The 13547-nt window shown below is 38.1% G+C and overlaps 1 protein-coding gene across 3 annotated transcripts in view; it reads right to left on the bottom strand.

Annotated features, from left to right (window-relative positions):
* Positions 1 to 13547, bottom strand: part of LOC149205398 (RING/U-box protein) — a 221736-nt gene that overhangs the window by 187811 nt on the left and 20378 nt on the right. The window contains exon 2 of one of the 3 annotated variants that reach the window (XM_089395040.1): positions 8416 to 8514. The exons of the other annotated variants lie outside the window; for them this stretch is intronic. The gene's annotated coding sequence lies outside the window, so the exon portion shown is untranslated. The remainder of the gene's footprint in view (positions 1 to 8415; positions 8515 to 13547) is intronic. 3 annotated transcript variants of the gene reach the window in all.

Here is a 13547-nt window from a genome sequence, read left to right as displayed (position 1 = left end):
GTTTTTCCATATCCGAAGAGTCAGCAACAAAAGGGTCATATTTCCCAGTGGAGCTGCACAGAGGCAGCACAAAAGGCTTCAAAGGGAGATCGATTTCGCTGAAGGAGAGAGAAATTCAGTTGTTGTTGATCCGGAAATTCTCCAGGAGGCTAAGTGAATTTCTCCCTGAGGCAGAGTCACTCAGGACATCATTTTTCTTACAGTTTCGGGCTTAGCGAGTTGGGGTATGCGTAAGCACTGCACAGAGGCTCGCACAGAGGCTATACGACTAGCCAAATTTGTTAGTTATCAGAGCAGCATCAAGCGTGGTGTTGAGGTATTTGCCTCATAGATATTTCGGCCAGATTATTTTGTTGTTTGGATTGCCAGTTATATTTGTGAAGGTTGAAATGTGATTTATTCGATATTTTTCGTAGCAAATAAATTGTTAATTAATTAACAATTAGAAGAATTAATTCCAGTTGCTGCAAAAGGATTTTAGCGGTGAAATTTCCACAAAACATCCCTATCAACTTATCATACATTTCCTTGGAAATTCCCAAATCAGAAATACAAGAGATTAAATGTTTTTTAATGGAGTCAACTAAGATTTTCTTAGCTTTGACCTCACTTTTTCTATACTTCTTTTTAGCAGCAGAAGGTGCATTTGAAGGAGGCTCCACCACTTTCCCTTGCACATAATCCAACACTTCATGTTCCTCCACGGTCAAATCAAGAGTTATCTTCCAGGCATGATATTATGATTTGTCATTGAGCTTATCCTCAATCTTGAAATAAGAGGTAGCAAAGATGGAGACTTGTTCCAATAGTCTTTATCCAACAGCAGCAAGTATTCCACCAGTGATTGATTGCTTACTTTGTCCTTGGGCTTGCCTTCACCTTGGCTTTGATGCCATGTTAATTTTTATGGTATGTTCTATGCTTGCAACAATTACTTCAATGTCTTATTAGCCCAATAATAATTCCACTTCAGATTCCAACAGCAATCACAGTAAACTTTTGTAGCAATCAATTAGCATTCATTTTAGATAACCATTGACAGTAATTGCAAACAGAACATCATCAACAATGCACAAGAAGACAAGCCAAGACAATGAACACAGAGATTTAGGCTAATGCCAGGGCAAAACCCCACAAGGGGGAAAACCCAACCGATCTTTCTTATTGATAAATATCAAATGTTCAGCAGAAAGAGAAAATCCAATTTAGTACAATAGTCAAAGTCAAGGTATTGACTTATCTAATAAATTTTACCAACCAATGATATGAAGCTCAATCTAATCCAATCTAATCCTGCTCAACAGTCTGCAATAGACAACAGTCAATGTGCCCTAACCAGTGTAGTCAACAGTAGTCAAAAAGCAATCAGACAGCCTCCAATTAATTAATTCGGTCAATGTAGCAAGGAATGCGGCCTTAGTAGCAAATCAAAGTCAACCCAAAACAGAGATGTAAAACTAGTCAAACTTAGTCAATGTTCTACGGTCAATGTCTATAATTCTCTCTGCGGTCAATGTCAGTCAAATAGCCCAAATTACCTCGATTTTTGTGCCTAGAAATGCGGTCTCACCAGATAGAGATATGCCCAAAAGATCGAAGTCAAAATCCGCTCAGGAGGTCAAAGTAAACACTGGTCAAAGTTGCACAGTTCATATCTTCGACCACCTATAATTTCATCCTCCTCCTTCCTTGCACGTGTGAAGAAACACTTGTAATTTCCAGAGCTATTGAACCTAAGAAGATAAGAGAAAATTGTTACAATAGGATGCCAAAATGAGGAGACCTTATGGTGTATTTATAGTGATCAGCAAGGGGTCAAGGGGGTCGACTTGTAGATGAAGATGAGGCCAACTTGAAGAAAGGGTATTTGTATGCATGCAAAACTTCTAATTTTTGAGGTGAAGAAGAATGCCATCAAGGGTAGTCTAATGGAGTGATGAGCAATCAAAGGAGGGCTTCTAGGAAGGGGAATTTTCCCCTAGTTGCACTCTTTAACATTCCCACATGCCAAACAAGCCTCCTAAGTCAGCCAAAGGAAAATAAACAAAAATGAAAATTTAAATTATTAATTTTGAGCTTCATGTAAGCCCCAAACGGTCAAGTTGGCCCCACCATTTGAAGGGGTGTGACTCTTGGAAAAACCCTCGTTTGACCTATATAAATACTCATTTGACTTCCTCAAATTGGGCAATTTCGGATAACACACAAGATCTTATATACTTATGTTCACACGTGCGAGATAAGGACTTTTTCTGAAGTTTGACCAATATTGGAAGTAGCTCGCTGACTCCCTTTGATCTGCCTCATTTGACTAAAGAATCGAACTGTTGTTTAACCATATTTTGACAAGTTTTGATGGATGAAGGAAGGTTGATTTCACCTCAGAAGCTTTAGACCTTTGACCACAGAAGATTCAAACTGTTTGACCATAATTTTGGGCACTTTGACTACAGGTCCAAGCTGACCTCAGGGCGAATTTCAGCCCCTTTGACCAGCATCGACTTCTCTGCATCTGAAGACTTTGATCAATGTTGACCTCTCTATTTTTGGATGTTGTTAACAGCACTTGAATAGTTGTCATGTGACCAGATTTGAATGGTAATTTGAATTTGGATTGGGCACAAATTTCTAGAAAGATTATCATTTGTACTTTTGAAGAAAAAAGTTGTTGGGTTTTTCCCCCAAGTGGGTTTTCCCAGGGTAAATTTGTTATCTCTATTGTCTTTGGTTGTCTTTTATTCATCCTATTGTTATTGTATTGTTGTTGAAGATGTTTATAAGTATAATTACTGAATCATACATGTGATATGTGACAAGCTAAGAAACCGGATTCATCCTCCCCCCCCCTCATATCCTAAATCCCATGAATCAGACACGATTCTCTAGGACACGTGTCCGATTCTTGTGTCCAGCGTGTCCTAGAATGTGGGATTCTCATGTCCAACGTGTTCTGGAGCATGTCTTCGAGCGCACCCATCTATCATTGTTGATGATTGCAGATACACAGTTTGCCTCTTCATTCATCATGTTGAAGAGGTTGAGGGATGTTAAGACTGCTCTTGGGGCCATGGTTAATTCAGAGTTTTGGTCTTTTTGGAGAAAGACAAATCAAGCAACCTCAAAAAGAGTCAAGGACATAGTGTTAGATGATGCTTGGTGGGAGAGGGTAGGTCTCACTATTAAGATCATGGACTGTATCATTGCTTTGCTATGATTTGCAGATACATACCAACCCATCCTAAGAGAAGTTTATGAGGGATGGTATTCCATGATTAAGTCCATGAGGACCATTATTTTATAGACTAAGTACCTTGCGTATGAGACATCATCAAAAGCCTTCTTCACCACCATACAGGATACTCTTGTCAGCAGATGGGACAAGAATTGCACACCTTTGCATTATTTGGCTTACTCATTGAACCCAAAATACTACAGCGGTGAGTGGCTGAATGGTGGACCTTCCCGCAGATTCCCTCCTCACATGGATGGTGAAATTTCACAGGGAAGGAAGAATGCATTGAGGTGGATATTTTAGGATAGAGCATCCCTTGATGAGGTGGAGGATGCTTTTGCAGAGTTTTCCACTGACACTAGGCTATTTACAGGCTATAATGTTATTAGAAACAAGGGGGCTAAGAAGCTCTATTCTTGGTGGGAAACTCATGCGGCAACAAGCCCTGCTCTATAGCAGTTAACCATGAGGCTCCTCTCTTAGGTGACTTCATTCTCTTGTTGCGAGAGGAATTGGAGCATATATGGGAAATATATAGTGTCAAGAAGAGCATACTTGAGCAATCCAAAGCAGAGACAATGGTGTATGTGCACACCAACCTTCATCTTATTTACAGGCAGAGGGATGAGTAGCTGAAGGGAAAAAAAAAGTTGTGGGATGTATTTCCTAATGATATGGGTTTGGACAGCAGTGTTGAGTTGGCATTGGCCAACTTGGATCTTAATGACACAGTGTTGGAGCCTGTCACTTTTGATGATGGTGATACTCTTGAGGGGTCAACTATGTTGCAGGAAACGTGGGGCAAAAGGGCGTTTCCGTACGGAAACGGGTACGAAACGCTGAAACGCGTTTGGTACGGCCCTGAAACGCGTTTCAGGCCGTACTACCACGTTTCACGAAACTGAAACGTGGCCAGTACGGCCTGAAATGCGTTTCAGGGCCGTACGACCCACGTTTCAGCATTTACTTGTGTTTTATTTTTTTATTTTATTTTTTATTTGTTTTCTAATCTATTCTTATGTTAGCCTAGTGACTTCTAGTTGCTTCCAGATGCCTGTCTAAAGTTATAAAAGTGAACTTTTGCCCTAGTGTTGATATGCAGTTCATGGTAATGTTAAATTCTTAAAGTAAAAGTGATATTCTCCTTTATTTTTCATTTTCATCCTTTTACTTAAATTTTTAACATTACCATGAAATGACTCAGGATGTTTGAGAGTGGTTTCGCCCTCATTGGATTTCATATGGAGAAAGTAGAATTTTAGATCTCACTCAAAATCCAGCAGACTTATCTGTTTTTTAGGATTTCAAGATTGGGGGGATTGCAATGTTTCCATTGGATTTTATCATGTACTAGGGTATGGAACTTGTATTTAATCAAGAGAACCAAGCCCTCTATGCAGGGGAGACTCCCAATAATCAAGAGAATGTAGGGTACTAGGGTATGAAACTTGTATTTAATCAAGAGCATTAAGGTCGTTCGACTATGTAGGAGGAGACTCCCAATCAAGCACGAGACAAGAAATTAGAAATTTCTCGTCGCTGATTTTGGATATTTCTATTTTCATTATGTGATTATTCATGAGTAAATGTGATGCAAATTTAGATACTTATAGTTTATGCATTGACAATTGACAGTGTTATCATAATGTAATAAATTAGAATGTATCATATATGCTTTATGATTGCACATATTTCTTAAATGTCCTATATATATATATATATATATATATATATATATATATATATATATATTCGCGTTTCCCCGTTTCCAAAATTTGGGGAGGTTGTGTTTCGTATCGCTTCCCGTTTCGGAAACTCGTACCCGTTTCCCCGTTTCGTGCAACCTTGGGGGTCAACCTCCACACCAGCAGATGCAGAGATTACATTGGATACAAAGGAGGAGGATGCAGCAGAGGAGAGCAGTGGTGACCATGACAAATTTTGATGATGATGATGATTGATGACTGATGAGCTACCTACTACCTTGAAGTTGTTTTGTATTTTCTATTTCTATTTTCCATTGGCATTGCTACTACCTATGTAACACATTTTGATTTTGATGACTTAATGAGAAAATTGCAGTTTGAATTTTCTTGTCTTTCTCCTATTAGATCATTGATGAATTTGTCACAATTGTACTTATATGCATAATGTTACTTTGTAAAACTTACAAATTTTAAATTTACAATGTAGAATCTACATCTATGTCTAAATTTGTATCATGAATGAGAATTTGTGTAAGAAATATCTAATTTTTAATATATATATATATATAGATATAGATATATAACGTGTCCTATTTTGGGGGGGGGTGTAGGACGCTCAAATCTTTGTGTCTTGCATATCCCGTGTCCCAATCTCGGGTTACTTAGGTGATAAGTTAATCTAATAAATCATTGGAAGTAACTATCAAATTTAGAAGATCATATTCTACAGTGTACTATTCTAGAAAACTCAACATGGTATCAGAGGGAAGGTTGTTAAAGAGCAGCCCTAAGATAAGAGACAAGCAAGGTTAAAGAGCAGCCATTTGAAGCCAGCTATGAGACGACAAGCCTAAAGGTATAACTTCCTGACAGTAAGATTGAGTGCTTGTGATAAAGGAATACAATCAAGCAAGAAGAAGGGATCTAGCAGTAGAATGGAATCTAAATGACTGGTGTAAGGTCTGTTCATTTCTTTTATTTTTGACAGAACTCTATCCATAAGACATAGATGAATTTGATAGAATGGCCTCCTTCTTGAGCTGCATAGCATACACGTTACAAGATTTTTTTTTTAAGTCAATGGTGGCATTAGCAAAGTTCATATGGATTGCATTCACTCAAGAATCCTTTACTTACCATGGTTTGAAAATTTTCGAAATACATACCAAGCCAAGGACCTCAGGAAGTGTAACAGAAAAGGCCGAGACTGAGTATAGGTTGGACTAAGGAGTGTAAGGACTAATCTAATAAGGTGCTGGTAGAACAAGAAGTGTGAGACCTAGATTTGAATGACCAGTGGAGCTGAGACAAGGTATTATAGCCAACACTAAGGGTTACAAGGAAGACTTCCATTGGAATCTACGATAATGATTTTTGGACACATGGATGAAAGCAATGATATTACTATCTGAGATTGGGATAAAAGGATTTGGGACAAGACACCTCCAATGGCTTATTGTTGAAGGATATTTTTGTTCGTGATTATGGATCAATTTTTCAAAATGGCACATTTCTTGAACAACAATGCAAGCTACTACACAAGAGTGACAATGTAAAGGTATTAGACATAAAAGGTGCATGTATATAAGATTCAAGAGTTTCAAAGAAGAATATGACTCGGATGGATAACAACATTTTTCAAGCATGAATATGATAACAAGCCAGAGGGAGCTAGGCTCCTCCTCTTACTTAACATTTGTATTAAAGTATGTGCTTTTCCTTGAAATCTTTATGGTTGTGTAGCAAAAGAGTTGGAAGTAACAGGGTTTGTAAACCCTAGAAGACTTGGAAATTACAACTTCTATTAAAGACCTGAATGAAAATCCTAGGGTTTGTGAGATAAAACCCTAGTGCAATACCTAGAATGTTGGATATGCAAGTGATGTTGGTGTGATGCATCTCTTTGATAGCATGAGGATGACTTCGTATTGATGGTCCAAAAGTAGCATACATTAGCAGCAGATGTTGAGGATGAGGCTGGTCGAAGATGAGGATAATCAACCACCTCAAAAGAAGTCAAAGGATTCTTTCAATCAAGCAATAAGTATTTTTGGTTCTATTCAAGTTTCTTGATCTTTTAAATTTTATCCATATCTTTGGTACTTTCTTTATAATTCTATTATAAACACATTAGAGAAATTTTGAGGTCTAAAACAAGCCTCCTAAATAATATTATAAAATAATAGTGGAAATAATAAAATAGATTAGATTACATCATCAAATTTTAAAGGGAAAAAAGAAAAAACTATTTTTTCAACTCGTATTTTCAACTTGTCTCACTACGGTTTTACTCAAATTTAGAGTGGGAGCACTCGTTAGATGCATAATTTAATTCTTCATCCAAGGAGTACCCATGTTGCATACTTTCGATGGACCCTGCTACACGAAAAATGTGAAATACATGAAGAATTTTGAAGTGAAGAAATAACTTCAACCTACCTGTGGTTGAGGCTCTAAGGCAAGAAGATTTCGAACCTTTCTGAAGATTAGGGCAGCGAAGTTGCAAGGGTTGTTATCTGTTAATTTAATTCTTTTGTCTTGGTGGAGGCTACCTTGAACTTGTCTACACTACTCGGTCTCTTGAGGTGAGTTCTGCTATCAATTTTTTTATTTTTTTCCTGGGTATTTTCCTTATGAATAGACCCTCGGCTCTCACTCATTTAGCTTAGAACTTCGGCGTACAATCCAGGACTTTTGTATTTTTTCTTCACCTGGGTTATGGGATTTGTTTAAAGGATTTTCTACTAGACCAGCAAAACTCCTAAAATAGTGAGAACAACTACTTCAGAACCTCAGTATCTCAACATTCATCACAACTCCATTACAGGACCTTGTTTTAGAATCCAATCTTGTGTTACAAGGCTTGAGGAATGGGTATAGTAAGCCAGCAACAAGGAATATTGATCAGTATCTTGAAGCTCGGTAAAGGTTAGTGCTTGGTCATCAATCTATCCCCATTGTAACAAAGGTTGTGATCTGAGTGAAAATTCATGTGTGTTGTATATGTATAAATCTCCTTGCAAGCCAACCTTGAGCGGTGATATTACAAGGCAAGGTACATTTGTCATTGTGTTACTTTCAACAGTTTGACACGGATTCAGTAAGGCAGTACTAGGTCTCCAGCACTCCAGCATTGCAAAGGCAATACCATGCATACAAGTTGTCTTGAGTAAGTAGTAGTATTTGAAGATGTATGTATGCACAGTGAAGCTAAAAGTCTCTCGTTTTATCTTATAAGATGCAGAGGTAGATGTTTGCTCTCTTTATCTAGTGGGTTACCTCTAAGCAAAAATCAATGACAGAAGTATTGATATACATGTTGTAGTATTCTCATTACATTGAGGAATTTTGTAGAACAATAGTGTATATTATGTTAAGCTACAGTATATATTAATGTAATAGTAGCAATACATATAAGCTTAACTTGACAGTGATATAAAGATGTGATATTGACAAGTGACACAATGATATGCTTACCTTAACATTGACATCGTAACTTGACATGTAAACTTCACCCGTACCTATGGGCTTAGTGTCCTTATTGACTCGTAGATCTGACCTATTGAATTATGATGACTGCAACCACATGAGATAAACTAAACAAACTGAGCATGACTAAACAGTGAGAAAGTAACTCAAACATGCAATAACCTTACGATAGCTACATGTTTTATTTATGTGATATGACAATGATCATGTATCTTGTGAGTTGATAGTGATTTGACATAGTGACTTAACATCTGACACAGAGACTTGATGAATGTACCTTATACCTTGACAGTGGTATTGTGACCTCAGACCTGGCCTACAAACATATACCTGTTAGAGATTTGACATGTTTAGTGACTTAGCACATAGACTTAACACACATCAACATGACTCTTGACAAGTGATAATAACCTTGTTGTACAGCTTATTGACATGGGACATAGACAGTAGTATATTATTGTGATCAGCAGTAGAAGTGAAAAGACATGTTGATAGCTCTTCGTGGGCAGTGTTTGAGAGCATTGGAAGTAGGTCATACAAATGACCTGTGGCATCTTGGATTGTGTTGTTATCAAACATTTGTGTTTGGCACTTGCAGCAGTACATGCAGTTTGGTACAGTGTTGGTAGCCAACTTTGTAAGTTCATGAACACTCATCTATTCATGTGTTGTGCAGTGGTTCAGCAGTGATGTGCAATGGCCTATGTGAGCAGTGACATGCAGATATGTGCAATGGTTAGTGGTAGCAGTTAGTACATTGATGAACAGTGATCAGATTATGCAGTTGACAGTGGATTTGGCAGCATTGACAGTCAGGGTTTGATATGCAGTGAACAACATTGTGTAGTGATCAGTTTGGACAGTATTGTACAGTGTGGTCGGTGGCTACTAGGATTTGACCGGATATACAGTACAAGAGTATCTTCTTTACAATATTCTTATATTGATTCAAAGCACTGAGGGATCCAATCTGAAAATTGTGAAACGTGGTTAGCTGGCTCTTCAGGGTGGCAGGGTGATGCAAGGCAGTCAGTTTGGACAGTACTGTGCAGTGTGGTCAGTGGCTACTAGGATTTGACCGGATATACAGTACAGTAGTATCTTCTTTACAGTATTCTTATATTGATTCAAAGCACTGGGGGATCCAATCTGAAAATTGTGAAACGTGGTTAGCTGGCTCTTCAAGGTGGCAGGGTGATGCAAGGCAGGTGATTGGAGTCACCTTCAGGTTGTGGCCTGAAAACACTTCAAGGTCGCAGGATGGTGCTAGGGCAGGTCATGGCTTGCACAAGGCGTTGTGGTGTCCTTTCAGTTGGGGCTAATAAATTACACGACAAAAAAGCATTCTTCCGACAGCAACTCGTAAACAGTGTTGGGGCACTCGTCAGGTTGTGGCCTGACTCACAGGGTGTTGGGGTGTCCTTCTGGTTGCAGCAAGTATTAGGGTGTAGTAGCGTCCTACAAGTTGTAGCCTATGAATTAGAAGGTTGATGCCTCCCTCAGTTGTAGCTGAAATATTGATGTAATTAATTTTTCTTTTGAAGAAAAGAAGACAATTACTAAGCGTTTAGTGGTCTTTGACCTGGATGGGGTTTCTCATCTAAAAAACTGTCTACTATTTTATCTTTTGCATTGTTGTATGGTGTTGTCTATTGTTGTTATATGTTTATGAATATCTGAAGAGAACAATAATAATAATAACTGAAGATTAATTAATGCTCTGAAAGAAATTAAAAGTGCTAATTGCTAAGAAACATTGATTCACCCCCCTCACAGTATTTCCAATAGGCTCAAGTGTGCAAGGAAGGAGGAGCAGAATTGAAGCAAGGCATCAGGGTTTGTAGAGCAAGTCAAGGAGGCAACAGAGGATCGATTGTGTGCAAGAACCGAGATCAAGTAGTGATCAAGGGAGGCCAAGATCAATTGTATTAGCTGAGATTTGTGTGAGAAGCAAAACACTTTCTCAAGAGAGACAGATTGCTTTGTAATAAATTCAATTGCTCCAACAACAATCAATAAAATAGCCACATTAAGCAAACAGGTTTTTCCTGTTGGGTTTCCTGAGAATGCAAATCTGTTAATATTTGTGTGATGTGTTTTTATCTCTCGTGTTTTTATTCCGCTGCTTCTAATTTGTTAAGAGACTCTATATCTTGGTGAAAGTAAATTTGGTTTCAATGTTCAATTGCCTAGTTTTTAGTAATTCACTAAGTAGTTGCAGAGTTTCATGGAAATTTGAATACAAACTCCCATCCCAATTGAAGCTCCCTACTAGAATAGTTCAACCATTGTTGAAAGAACCACCTCCAACAAAAGGACAAAGCAAAATTTCTCCCTAGTTTGCTCCCTCTTTGTGGCTATGTAGCCCCCTCAACGACTCAATCCTCTAGGTTCTCTATGATCTTACTAGCTGGAAAATAACTTAGATTCGAAACAATTACAACAAATAACCAAGAAGAAAAGAGATAATAAAAGCCAACACACATAGGTAAAAATTATTACAGAAGTTTGCAAATGAGTTCTTTTGTTAATGGCACTGATCTCACAAGACAACAACAACTTCTATAGAGGAGAGGCTAGCCTTCTATAAAAAAAAATAATGGCTAGCTAACGGCTAGTTGGCTCTTCCTCTAGAAAAGTCATTTACTTATTATCCTGTAATGTCCTCTATGAATTGCAGATAAATAGGACTTATTAGCCTCTCCATCCCCGTAGGCTATATTCCTCCATAAAGGGGATAAAAACCCAAAATGAAAATACCCATTGTTGGGAAAATTTTGGGTCTGCTAGGCAGAAAAACCCAAACTGGGGTTTTGAGTAAGGTTTACTCAATCGATTAAAAAAGATGAAACCCCTTAGAAAGTCTATAAATAGAGGAGGCTTGAATTCATTTTGGAGCATCAAGTGTGGATCAATTTGTTCATGAGCATTAGCTTTGAAGGTTTTATACCCCTTTTTCCTCTTGTCAATTCCGGTGGTGAAAGATTCCACCCTAGTTGACATCCTCTTATTATTCCTCCCTGTTTTGGGAAAAAGTTATATCTGAGGTAGCAAATTCTTGGACACCATTCTTTGTTTTGGGTAGCAAATCCTATGAACACTAACATTTTGTTTTGGATAGCGAATTATGTTGAAGTTGGTCCTTGTTATGGTACAAGAAGCATCTTAAAAACAAGCGAGGGCTTGGTTGACTTAATATTAAGTGACAACAAAGTTCTATGTATGGTCATTGTTTTTATGTTGGCTTCAAGGCAGTAGAGTCTTTCATCATAGGTTGATATTCTGGCACTATGAAGAATTAATCATCTGAAATAGACGCAATTCTGGGAAAAGATAAAGATTGCAACTTCATATTGGGTTCAAGTTTCCTATAACGGATCTAAACAGCTTCGTGATTACACATCGAACTTCTAAAACTGAAACCCAACCCCTCTGTGGATATTGCGGAACCCTATGTTTACTGCGGATTTGGTGACTTAATACGAAAAAGGACGTTCGAACTGGAGTCGTACCATCCATGAAATGTTGTGAACGAACATCAGCATATGAATCTGATGGTGAAGTCTTGTGAAAGCTCGCACAGTTTTCAGAACTTGAGCAAAAGGGAGACTAAAGAATAGTTTCGAATTTTTAATAAATTGTTGTAGCAATGTTGGTTAGAAACTCTGGTTAGGGTTCTGGTTTTGATCTCGGTTTGATAAGATTCGATTAAGATTGACTCTGAAGTAAATTTTGAACCAATTGACACTATTATATTGTGATTGATCTATACGTACATTGTTTGGTCAAGCTCGAGTTTGAAATTTATATGAATTGTTGCATATCAAATTGAGTTATTCTTTTTGTCCAGTACTATATTTTCGACACTATACATTGTTTACATCAAATATAATTGTTTGTTGTTAAGAAGTCTCTACCCAAAACCCAAAATCATTGTGAAACCCTAATGCAAAAATTGACCTAGTTCACTATAGTGGTATCAGAGAACAAAGCATCATGCCAGAAGTGAGAATATGAGCCTCGTATGCTTCCTACGAATACAAGTAACGTCACAATAAGGCGTAGAAAGAATACCCATTGTTCAACAATGGAGGAAAGAATCGGGCAAGATGACCCTAGCATCCTACTACACAAATTAATCTAGGGTCAGCCACAGATGAACCAGTTGTTGCATCAACAAGGGCAACAAATGCTTCAAGGGCAACGAGAGATAACCCAAGTATTGGCTCAAGGACAGTAACAACTCACTCAATTAATCATTCACCTTACAACGAAACAAAATGTTGTTGCCAACCACCGAACCACAATTGAAGGAAGTGGGAACCACAATCCTGGAGCACCCAATAACCGAGCGAACAGCAGAAGAAGCAGTGGATCGTTACTCTCACAATTCACAAATAATCAAGTACCAAAAACCCAAGAAGCAGTTGAGCCAAATCAACTTCTTAATGAGTATGTTCGAGATTATGCAAGATTGGAAGAAAACACTTGAGCAGCCATGACCTTCAACGAGTACATCGACATCAAATACCATAATAGACCTCGGGGGCAGCCTAATGGAGAATTGGCACGCAAGGTGAGTAAACTTCCTTTACCCTCATTTGATGGATCATCTAAATGTATAGCAAGGGCTTGGGTGCAAAAAATTGGACACGTACTTCAAGCTCAATCTTATGGCTAAGGCAGACGCAATCCAATTTGCCACATTACATGTAGAAGGGGAAGCACATGAGTGGTGGTATCATGGTCTAGTAACTCTAGGACATGCTAACACCACTTCTTATGAAGATTTTACACAAAGGTTGATAAAAAGATTCGACCGAAAGAACCCAGAAATCCACTTCAAAGAACTGGCACTACTTGAGCAAACAGGGTCACACGAAGAGTTTGTTGCAGAATTTGAACACACCGCAATTATGGTAACAAATATATTTGAAGAGTGATTAGTTATTCTTTTCACTGAACCATAAGTTGAGATCCTACATGGATGTGTCAAAGCATTCAATCCCACCACTCTTGAAGAATCCATCAAGAAGACTCGAGAGATGGGAAATGCAACTGCTAAAGCTAAGGCTCCATTTAAGCCTTTAATCCCTCCAAAAGATAAGGAGAAGAAGTCT

This window comes from Pinus tabuliformis, chromosome 1_2 (genome assembly GCF_031772625.1).
Source record: "Pinus tabuliformis cultivar Carrire ecotype Pingquan chromosome 1_2, CPIR1, whole genome shotgun sequence".
Taxonomy (NCBI): domain Eukaryota; kingdom Viridiplantae; phylum Streptophyta; class Pinopsida; order Pinales; family Pinaceae; genus Pinus; species Pinus tabuliformis.
The sequence above is the reverse complement of the archived record's forward strand: the minus strand, read 5'-3'. Positions and strand labels throughout refer to the sequence as shown.